At 44.5% G+C, this 9286-nt stretch overlaps 1 non-coding gene across 1 annotated transcript; it reads left to right on the top strand.

Moving 5' to 3' along the window:
- Window positions 1-3016: 3016 nt before the first annotated feature.
- Window positions 3017-3122, top strand: LOC125589545. Its single transcript, XR_007325725.1, has one exon. It is a non-coding gene; the product is annotated as a small nucleolar RNA R71 (small nucleolar RNA).
- Window positions 3123-9286: the final 6164 nt, after the last annotated feature.

The raw sequence follows: 9286 nt of genomic DNA, 5'->3' as shown, positions 1-9286 counted from the left end.
CTTCTAGGGCCACTTAACCTGTTGGCCCATCTGCCTCAGGGCATTGATGAGTTCTGGTTTAGATATAGATATGTGTGAGATGTCTGGCCAGGTATACACTGAGATCTCTTCTGCTCTCTCGAGTGGACGGCTCATGTACCTGCCCCGGTTCCTGCCTCCTTGGTCTTTTGCGGGTTTCTAGGAGGACATCTCGTCTCGATCATTCCGGTCTTGCCTTATCGCCTTCTGATCTTGTTTCTTTTGAGCTTTGGCGCGGCTTGCGACGTCTTCTTCCCATTTCACCTGGGCCCAAGCTCGGGACAGTACGTCTTCCATAGTCTTGCATTGATACTTTGTCAATTTCTTATAGAGATCGCCGTCTGGGAGCAAGCCTCTCTTGAAGGCTGAGATTGCTGTGGTGATATTGCACTCGGGGATCAACACCTTCTTCTGATTGAAGCGGGCTATGTAGTCGCGAAGGGGTTCGACTCGATGCTGGAGGATTTCGTAGAGGCTGTTTGAGGTTTTCTCCAGGTTCCGGCTGCTTGCGAACTGTTCCACGAACCTATCGATGAGGGTTGTGAATGAAGATATAGACCTGGTGGGAAGGTTAATATACCGTTGCAGAGCGGGTCCGATCAGGGTCAAACCAAAACCCTTGCACATAGTAGCTTCCCGGGACTCCTTTGGGAGCGCAACAGGGAGCATCCTTTGCTTGTATTGAGCGATGTGATCATTTGGGTTGCCGGTATCGTCGTACATCTTTATGTTGGGGAAAGAGAACTTGCTCGGCATCTTGATCAGGGTGATTTCATCCACAAAGGGGGGTGTCGGCGTAGGAGCCGGGATTGCTTTTCCAGATCGGAGGCGCTACCCTTGGGAGCTTTTCTACCAGGGACTGTATATCGTCGAGGTTTTGGGAGAACACATGTTCTAGGTAGGTGGTCATAGAGGACTTCATCGCTGCGACCTCTCTAGATGTTTCCTTCTCGGAGTCCGGCTTGGAGTCACTAGATATCATTTTGTCGATTTGCGTGTCTCGAGCTTTTTCTCCTAAGGCCCCGGCTTCGCTTGAAGTCTGTCGAGCGGCGTCCACAATGGCATGCGCCAATGAAGCCAAGTTCTTTCCCATAATCCACAGAATTAATTACCTTTCTCTTAGGTCGGATGGGATCGTAGTGGATGTTTGGGTCTATGAGCGTTAGACACAATTTGTTCTTGTTCATGTCACATACAGCTCCTACTGTAGCTAGGAAAGATCTTCCAAGCAGAAGTGAAGAGTTCCAGTTAAGCTCGATGTCTAAGACATGAAAATCTACATGGACAAGGGTATTACCAATCAGTACCTCCAGATCTCTTATGATGCCTCCTGATCGTTTCTCTGAAAGATCCACGAAGGTGAAGGATTCTGTTGAGGGTTCGATGGTCAAACCAAGCTGGTCTGCCATGATCCTAGGGAGGATACTAACCGATGCTCCTGTGTCACACATTGAATGGGGAAATTCAACACCCTTGACTATGCATGGTATTGCAAACTTCCCAGGATCACTCTTCTTCGTCAATGTGATCCTGTGTTTCATCTTTCCTCTGACTTGATGAAACATTCTCCTAATGTCCTCCTCAGTTACCTTTGTTTCTCTGAAGAACATCCACAACCGGTGTGTGAAGTATGCTTCATCGAAAGGTTTTTCGATTGGGATTCTGAGGACTCGTTTAGTGAAACCATCCATCTCCTTATCGTTAGCTTCCCTCTTGAGATTTTTAGGAATCTTCTCCTTCCTTTTCCTTAACCTTCTCCCTTCAGATTCTTGTTCTTCTTGAACAGGTTCTGTTGAACTATTTAAAGGGTTGGGGTTTTGGTTCGGGTGGGTTTGCTAATGGTTTAGGTGGTGGTCTGAGTGCATTGATGTAATCATTATCGATTGAGGGTAACCGCACTCGGTATGTCAGAGGTGCCTGTCGATCGATGGGAGGTGTGTTGTGACGATCGATGTCAGACTCACTCTGTCGATCGATGGTTGAGTTAACCGATCGATCGATTTTTTCATAGAAAGGGCAGGGTGGGTGAGGATGCTTAGCTGCGAATTCTTCATGAGTTAGAATTCGAACCGCATTGCATTCAGTTGATTTGGCAGACGACGTCGATCGATGACTGGAGTAATCCGTCCATCGATCTTCATCATGGTCTGTCGATCGATGCGAGTTCATCGACATCGGTCGACACCATTGGGATCCGCCGAGACTCATGGAGCTTTCGATTTCGAAATCTCCTTCCTCAAGGTTTTCATTTCTCACAACTTGCCAGAATTCATCATCTATGATGGCATTTACGTGGTGTTTCCCTTTGTCGGCACCTGCCTCTCTAGCGAAAGCTTCTTGCCTCTTCATAGTCTCCCTCGTCTGAATTACTTGGGTTTCAATTTTTCTCACCTGAGTCCCTAAGGTCTCGATTTTGGTGTTCAGATTGTTGTAGGCAGAGTCTATCTTACCGTTGAAATCCACGGTGATTTGTTGTTGTCCCAATAGTACTCGATCAAGCATTTCTTCGATCTTGCTTTCCTGAGTCTGGGGTGATGGATTTTGATAGTAAGAGTTCGAGTAGCTCTTGATGTTGTTGAAGGGTTTTTGAAATTGTGAACTTTGGTTACTTCTTTGGCCATTTCCAAAAAAGTTTCTGTTTCCGCCCTGGTTTCCAAATTTTTGGAATCCGGTACGTCCGATGTAGTTCACATCTTCTTCTCCTTCTGTATCTGCTACTTCTCCTTCAGCTGAACAGACTTGCTTCCTAAGAAGTTCGTGCACCACATCTAACTTAGCTCTTACTTCGTCCATCTGTTCCTTTCCGATAGAGGCTACAGACTTCTTCCGTTCAGAGTCAGTGTTTTTGGTGCTGCTGCTGTTAGCAAGGTTTTCGATAAGTCTCACAGCTTCCAACGGATTCCGAGTAGTGAAGTTTCCATCACTCGCCGTATCAAGAGCCATTTGATACTGTAAGGCGAGACCTCGGAAGAAAGTGCTTAGCAACTGCACTTCATTAAATCCGTGGTGTGGACAGTCTCGCTGGAAAAACCTAAATCTAATCCACGCATCTTTGAAGGACTCTCCAGCCTTCTGCGAGAATGTGGAAATTTTGTTCCGAAGTTCTTCAGCGCGCGCTTCATCGAAGAAGTTTCGTAATAAAGCATTCTTGATGTCGCTCCAGGATGTTAAAGATCCGGTGGGTTGCTGCCTAAGCCAGTGCATCGCTTCTCCATTCAGCGTGTATCTGAAGAGCTTGCACAGCAGGTAATCTTCGGGGACTCCTTCCATCCGAATGGCAGCGATTAGATCCTCGAACCGTTCCAAATGGTCCATAGGATGCTCGTGCGGTAACCCAGAGTAGGGTATCTGCGACACGAGAGTGTAGTATTGAGGCTTCAGCTCGAAATTCTGCTTCTGGATCTCTGGAAGTCGAATCGCTGATCTGTTGGAATAGTACTCATCTGGGCGATTGTAGTCGGCCAGTGGTTTCGATCGAGCGTCCTTATCTACAGGTTGAGGAGCTCCTGTAGCATCAGCATCAGGGATTACAGTTCCCTGAGCATCTATTTTCTGACCTGTTGCATTACGCAGATGACCGGCCTGGTCATACAGGTTTCCGTTCTCATCCTGAGTTAGAATAATAATGTTTACCATTTTTGACGACACGGTATCGATCGACGTACGCGGTGTAGTATCGATCGTTGTCGAACGATTGGGATCGATCGACGATGACGGTCTGGTGTCGGTCGACGGTTGGTTGTGCGTATCGATCGACGACGAAGTGTTTGCGTCGAGCGATGCGGAACGTTGACCTCTACGGATGGTGCCTTCCAAATGAGCAGGATCGTCTGAGAACAGCAAGTCTTTCTCCTTGTTGCTTCTGGTACCGCTGGGCATGCACCTGAAAAGACAAGAAAAAGAAAGATTAATAGAAAAGGGGGTAAAGAAAAGAATAAGAATTAATAAAACTAAATCTAATGGCGATCAAAGCTCCCCGGCAACGGTGCCAAATTGATACCAATCAAATTACCCTAAAGAGTGTTACTCTCATCAAAAGAGGTTCAGATGTAGTACTTAGGGATCGAATCCACAAGGATCTAGGGAACAATTAAATCTAGTGTTTATTAATTCTAAAGGTTTTAATGTTTTAAATGAAATAGCAATAGTAACTAGCGAGTAAATGATAAATGTAACTTAGGTTGGAAATGATATTAGATGCAGGGCCACTATTCAGGTGTTGGAGATTATAATTCCTATAGATGCCTAACTGTTGCATGCATGATATATTAGAGCTCATTCGCTTAACTCAGTGATCAGCTGTCGCATGTACCACTGGTTAACAGACTAGATCTTGTGTCTCACCGGTTAGATGCAGACACAAGAGAGTGTCGATCGATAGTCTATGAAGACGTCGACCGATACACTTTTGCCAACATCGATCGATTGTCAGTTGAGGACATCGATCGATTGTCAGTTGAGGACATCGATCGACGGGTTCTAGCCAGGCCTATGCGCGAGTATGAAATGCCCTACTAAGATTCTAAATTGGCGGTTAGCCCTCTCTAGCAATCCTAATATGATAGATATATTTCAGGATGGGATAACAAGGGTGCTTGAATATGCAATCCTATGATCAAGTTCTAGTTAGCTAGGCTAAAACAAACAATGAATACAAATCTATCATGAATATCAAAACAAGGCAGATCTAGAGTTTGGGGCTAATCCCACAAACCTATCTGAACCCTGGATCTAACAGTTGAACTACTCAGACATAGCAAAGCAATTCATATCAATAGATAAATAGAAACTCATAGAATAGATGATAAGAAAATGAAACAAGGAGTTCCAATCACAAGTGATCTTCTCTCCAAATGAAACTTGTAACAAAACTAGATTTAGAAAAGAAAAGCTCTCCCTGCCGTCAAACACTTAGGCAGTATATATTCTACTAGGTTAAAAACTCGTCAGGGCATTTTGGTAATTTGGCTTGGCCTTGGTCTTTAAGTCTGCTGATTCCAAAAAGTCGCGTCTGGTGTCTCGATATCGATCGACGGTACTTGTGTACATCGATCGATATTAATCTTCATCTGTCGAGGCATTTCCTGATATCGATCATCAGCACTGATGCGCATCGATCGATTATTCTTCCTCTCGTCGACCTCTAAGTAGTCAGCTCGGGTGAAATGTCCTTTATGCTCCAAAATGCTCCAAAGTCATAGCTTTACTCCGAAATGCACCTGAACCTGAAAACATACCTAGAAGAGTAGAAAACATAGATATATATATAGTAAAATAATAATATACCATGGATAAAAATGGGTCAAATCCAAGGTATATCAAATCCTTATCGAAACGCTTTTCGTTTCGTCTCAATCAGAGTTTCCGTTGAGATTTTACGACGAGAACAAGTAGGACTCTTCTTGGCTTGCTTCCATTCGCTACGTAGCGACCTGTCAGACCCCCAGATCGCTACATTGCGACCTGTCAGTCCTCAAAGAGCTCCTCCTTTGTGTTCTCTTTTGAATCTCGATCGTCGTCTCAATCGGAGTTTCCGTCGAGATTTTACGACAAAAACAAGTAAGACTCGTCTAAACTCCTTCGCTTTCTCCTACTCGCCCTTACCTCCAGCTTTGTGTTCTCCTTCAAATCTCGATCAAAACGTCTCTGGTTTCCGGCCCGCTCGGTCGCTACGTAGAGACCGAGCTTGAGCCAAGCTCAGTCGTTACGTAGCGACCTAGCTCTTCTAAAAGGTCGATACGACACCAGTCTATGCATTCTCGTCTATCGTTCAATGATATCTCCCGAAGACCGTAACGAACTCAGTTCATGTTTTCCGCCATTCTAAGTCATTGATCAAACTTTGCGGTAAAAACCGCGGAAAGTTCGTTCTTTATCGAAAGAAGTCGTAATAAACGTTTTGAGTCGGAGGACGACCCAAAGGGACCTATGACACGACTCGAGGCCCGTCTTATGATTTCGTAACCAAAAGCCCGTAAACCATAGGATGGCTTACGCTTGGCGCACAAAGAAGGATAAATGTCAAGTTTCCGCGGATAAACACGAAATTATGATGATAATTACGAAGATCAGAAAAAATAGAATATCTCCATTTTATGCTATGACGGCTTAAGGGCAGAAGAGTAAAAGTGTAAACCGACCTTGGAGCGAGTATATAAGGAGTCCTAGGCGAGAGGCATGGGGGAGAACATTTTTACAGCAAACTTAGTACTTAGAGCAATTAAGCAACTTTCCGTTTTTGTTATTTTGAACTGCGACTCAATTAGGTTTAGCCGTCTTAGGGTTGCTAGAACTAGGAATCTTGCCAACAGCTCTCGAGCCCAGGCTTATACATTGTTGTAAACGCTCATACGCAAATTCGGAATAAGACTTCTCATTGCTCTCTTTTTACGATTTTTATACTTTGTCGTTGTTATCTCGTGTTCTGATTGCTTAGCGTGTGGTATTATGTTGGCGTCAAAATCGGTCACGACGGAATCAATGTCTGAAAGTCCGTAAAAATCAGCATAAACGTTTTTACGAAAAGTAATCTTCGTAAAGATATCTTTACGAAGAGCCTTGCAGTAAAATCTCGTCCAAATCTCAATCGAACCACTAAATACCGATTGTCCGAAGGCAACGGACATGTATCCAAATCGGCCGCAGACAAGCTCGAGTATGGAAATCAGACCGCGGACAAGCCAAGCTCGATCGATACGCGGCGACCAAGCATGCACACAGCTCGGTCGCTACGTAGCGACCGAGCTCGAGCCAAGCTCGGTCGCTATGTAGCGACCGAGCATCCGTCTCGCTCGGTCGCTACGTAGCGACCGAGCCTGAGCCAAGATCGGTCGCTATGTAGTGACCGAGCGTCCGTCTCGCTTGGTCGAGCCAAGCTCGGTCGCTACGTAGCGACCGAGCATCCGTCTCGCTCGTTCGCTAACGTAGCGACCGAGCCCGAGCCAAGCTTGGTCGCTACGTAGCGACCGGGCTCGAGCCAAAGTTTGGTCGCTTCGTAGTGACCAAGCTCTTCCGAACATCGGTACGACACCAGTCCATGCATTCTCGTCAAACCTTCAAATGCTATCTCCCGAAGACCCTAGCGAGCTTAGTCTATGTTTTCCGCTATTCTAAATCACCGATCAAACTTCGCGGATTAGAAATCACGGAAAGTTCGTTCTTTGTCGAAAGAAATCGTAGTAAACGCTTTGAGTCGGAAGACGGCCCAAAGGGACCTAAAACACGACTCGAGGCCCATCCTGCGATTTCTTAACCAAAAGCCCGTAAACCACAGCACGGTTTACGTTTGGTCCACAAGGAAGGATAAATGTCAAGTTAATCGCGGAAAAAGGAAACACAACAAAACGATTACACAGCTCGGTCGCTACGTAGTGACCAAGCACGCACACTGTTCGGTCGCTACGTTGTGACCGAGCACGCACACGGCTCGGTCGCTACGTAGCGACCGAGCAAGCACTGCTCGGTCTCTACGTATTGACCGAGCACGCACACGGCTCCCTTCCACTCGCTATAGGGTTAGAGATGACATCCTCACTCGCTATAGCGACCTGTCAGGCCTCAAAGGGGTCCTCCTTTGCGTTCTCCTTTGAATCCTCATCGAAACGCTTTTTGTTTCGTCTCAATCGGAGTTTCCGTTGAGATTTTACGACAAAAACAAGTAAAACTCATCTTAAACTCCTTGGCTTGTTCCTGCTCGCCCTACCTCCATATTTGCGTTCACTTTCGAATCTCGATCGAAACGTCTCTTGTTTCGCCTCGATTGAAGTTACCATTGAGACTTTATGATATAAAAAAAAAGACCGCAAAGACCTGTTTTCTCGCATGGATTCAGATTAATCGTATAAAACGGCAACGGTTAACTTAACACCTTAACCGCCTTAACTATACGATTACGTTGAACCTTTTTTGACGTCGTATCTAAAGAGAAGATAACAGTCAAGTTCGGAAAATAAATGTCAAGTTTCAAAGGATAAACACCAATATCGGAAATGGCGAACATACACGAGAAGAGAAAATGGAAATGAGCAAGCAAAACTGAGAAGACACAAAACTGCATCTTCGAGAGAACTAAGGTATTTCCGACTTGAAATTTTTGAAATCAGACTTGGAATTTTCGTAGGAAATTACTTTGAGGCTGCCATTGAACTTTAGGGAACGTAAAACCTAGGCGGATAGTCTAGCGAACTAAGTTTTAAGCGATTTTTCCTGTCTCGATATATTGTTCCATAATTGTTCGTCCAGATCTTGCAAACCGATCTAAACTCTCCGAAAGTCGAGAACCATCGCCACGCATATCAAGATCACTTCCTAAAGAGAGAAACAGTTAGAGACTTGAACGTCATCTTAAAACCGATTCATTTCTGGCAATTTTCTCGGAACCGACATATCCCAAGTCGTCAACTTGGAAACAACCAAATCACAGTCCAAGCGTCGTCTATAAATCGTCCCGAATTATCGATCATTCCAAACATCAGAAGAAGAAGCGTACACAACCCTTCAAAGTATCGGTTCAACTGTTTTCTTTCGTAAAAAAAAGGGGGAGTAGGTACGTATACTATACTCGTATACTCCCAAACTTCAAAAACTTCTGCAAATCGTCAAGAACAGGCAAACGACAATCTTAATATTCGTCTAAACGCTAGCAACATATCCAGACGATCATGAACATAATCTCAAAAACTATACATCATTTCTTGTCGCAATCATGCGTACAGAAAACTTGTACCAATATCAAACTGAAACTCGACGATTAGCCAAAGTATTGAAGCCTTTTCCGGCTTCAGAAAGCTAGTTTCGTTTTAAAAAAAAATTTACGAGAAATCTTCAATCACCAAAGCATTTCTTTCAGTTTCCGTTGTACCAAGTAAGTCACGGAAAATCATCGAAAACATTTGCGACGAAGAAAACTCGAAAATAGATGTAGCATCGTGCACGTTAAAAGGAGCACTTTCCTCCCGATGGTTAGCTAGATCCACCTCTGGTTGACCAATTCGTTCAAGAAACGAATGTGTCATGAGAATCCTCTCAAAAAACCTATGAAAAACGTTCTGCGACTTGATCGTATTGAAATAAACTTCGGTAACACTCCATGAGTAACTCCAAGCAACTTTCACCTAAGATCAAAATCACAGCAGGAACGTTTCTCGTAAAACCCGCAGAAACAACGCTACTTTGACATATGTATACATATCACTTATTTACAACCTTCGTAAAACCAGTTATATGATATGATAAATTATCGTATAGCTCACAGTCGGAAAGCATATGA

This window comes from Brassica napus, chromosome A2 (genome assembly GCF_020379485.1).
Source record: "Brassica napus cultivar Da-Ae chromosome A2, Da-Ae, whole genome shotgun sequence".
In the NCBI taxonomy this organism is placed as follows: Eukaryota; Viridiplantae; Streptophyta; class Magnoliopsida; order Brassicales; family Brassicaceae; genus Brassica; species Brassica napus.
Note: the sequence above shows the minus strand (reverse complement) of the source record. Positions and strands in the feature narration are given on the sequence as shown.